General features: G+C 40.7%; 1 non-coding gene across 1 annotated transcript; it reads right to left on the reverse strand.

Annotated features, from left to right (window-relative positions):
* Nucleotides 1–1,260: 1,260 nt before the first annotated feature.
* On the reverse strand, nt 1,261–1,362 carry LOC128248216 (U6 spliceosomal RNA). The gene has a single exon (XR_008264505.1). It is a non-coding gene; the product is annotated as a U6 spliceosomal RNA (small nuclear RNA).
* Between the last annotated feature and the right edge of the window lie 547 nt (nt 1,363–1,909).

Consider the following 1,909-nt stretch of genomic DNA (forward strand, 5'->3'; position numbering starts at 1 on the left):
GCTTTGTGGAAAGTATGGTCTACAAAATCAAAGACATTTTATGAATAAATGTCAGTAGTTACGAAAAATGCGGAGTTTAAAATCCCCGTGGAATGCAATGTTTTAGTGTGATCATTAAATTAAACATCGAACACCTGATATTGTATTTGACAGAAAAGAAAAAATGACATGCCTGATAATTGACATAGCAAGACCAGGTAAAAATAAGATTGAAAAGAAGGGAGAAGAAAAAGTGAACAACTATTACGAATTGAAGTGAGCAACGAGGAAAGTGGACGCGCTACCAACAGCGATTGCTGCGTTTGGGAGTATCAATATCAAATTATCAGCGTGGCTCCGAAAGATTTGAACATATGCAAAGGGAGGACACCTAAAAGATCACCATTGCTTGGAATTGCATTAGTACAGCCCACAGGGTTCATGAAGCGTGACCAGTAAACAAGCGTGGACTTGGTCTGCTAACTATGGCCAGCTGACACATTCCATCGTGCCCATCAAAATAATATAACGTAACAACATGATATACTGTTTCAGATATTGGCACGAAGCCAGCAATATCGGGGGTGGGAGTAAATCGATTCCAGTGTTTAACTGGTGATTTATTTTATCAAACCTGAAACGATGAAAGGCAAAGTCAACCTCGGCAGCTAAACACGTTAGTAACAACAACAGCAACAATAATATCAATCCTTTCTACTCTAAGCACAAGGCCTGCAATTTGCGGGGAGGGAGTAAGTTGATTACATCGACCCCAATGCTTCACTGGTCCTTATTTCAACGACGCCGAAACGATGAAAGAAAATATCGACCTTGGCGGAATTTGATCTCAGAACGTAAAGACGAATGAAATACCGCTAAGCATTTTTCCCGGAGTGCTAACGATTCGACCAACCCACCAATAATGTTTTAATGCAAAACCAGGCAGTTATTTTCATTACTTTTCATCTTAAGTGAGGGCAAATGTTAAAATGGATATGTTATGTGTTAGTCTAAAAGGTGGACCACGCCAAATATTCCGCTCACCCTTTGCTTGTCAGTTGCTTGACTTTAACCAGTTGAGCATGTCCCTTAGTGGCTGACAATATGTACACCTCTCATCAGGAGCAGGAGTAGTTGTGTCTGTGAGGGGGCATTATAGCAATGAGTTGAGAGAAATTATTTTGAATTTGAATATTTCACTCGTGGAAACATGAGCATTATTTATTTATTTATGTGTTTCAGCCAAGTGGCTGCGGTCATGCTGGTGCACCACCGTGAAAAAAAAATATGGAACGCTTCACGAATTTGCGTGTCATCCTTGCGCAGGGGCCATGCTAATCTTCTCTGTATCGTTCCAATTTTAGAATATGTACCGCCGTTCATCATCCTTAAAAAAAAGGGGAAATTTGAGTAGGATAGGCTACTCGACCTGAAGACAATTCTAACTGGGCCCCACTTGCAAGTTCATACGCTGTTTATCTTGATATGTAATCATGATACCGCGTACATATGGTTATCATGAATGTGCCTACAGTACACTCATCGGGCGCGGGATCATGACGATGATATTGAGTTTTGTATACAATCGCCACATTGATGGCCGTATGTTCTGTGTTGATATCAAACGAATACAAAAATCACCACGATAGAGTAGAACAGCATTTACATTGGAAAATGTAAAGCCCCTAATGTCTGGAAGAGGCATGGAGTCCACCTTGGAACATGCGCCAAAATGACAAACACGAGTTTAGACTTCCTGAACGTCGGCAGAAGGATGGTGAAATAGGTCAGAAAAGAGCTGAAAGATTCAGGATTTAACTATGAAGTGACAGCAGATAGGAAAATCGATGATTGATGATCTGAAGTCCTTAGCATGCTGAAATTCATCACTGAAATCCAGAAGATCCTCAACAAAGATCCCAGCAAGTCG

The sequence above is a fragment of the Octopus bimaculoides genome, chromosome 6, assembly GCF_001194135.2.
Source record: "Octopus bimaculoides isolate UCB-OBI-ISO-001 chromosome 6, ASM119413v2, whole genome shotgun sequence".
In the NCBI taxonomy this organism is placed as follows: Eukaryota; Metazoa; Mollusca; class Cephalopoda; order Octopoda; family Octopodidae; genus Octopus; species Octopus bimaculoides.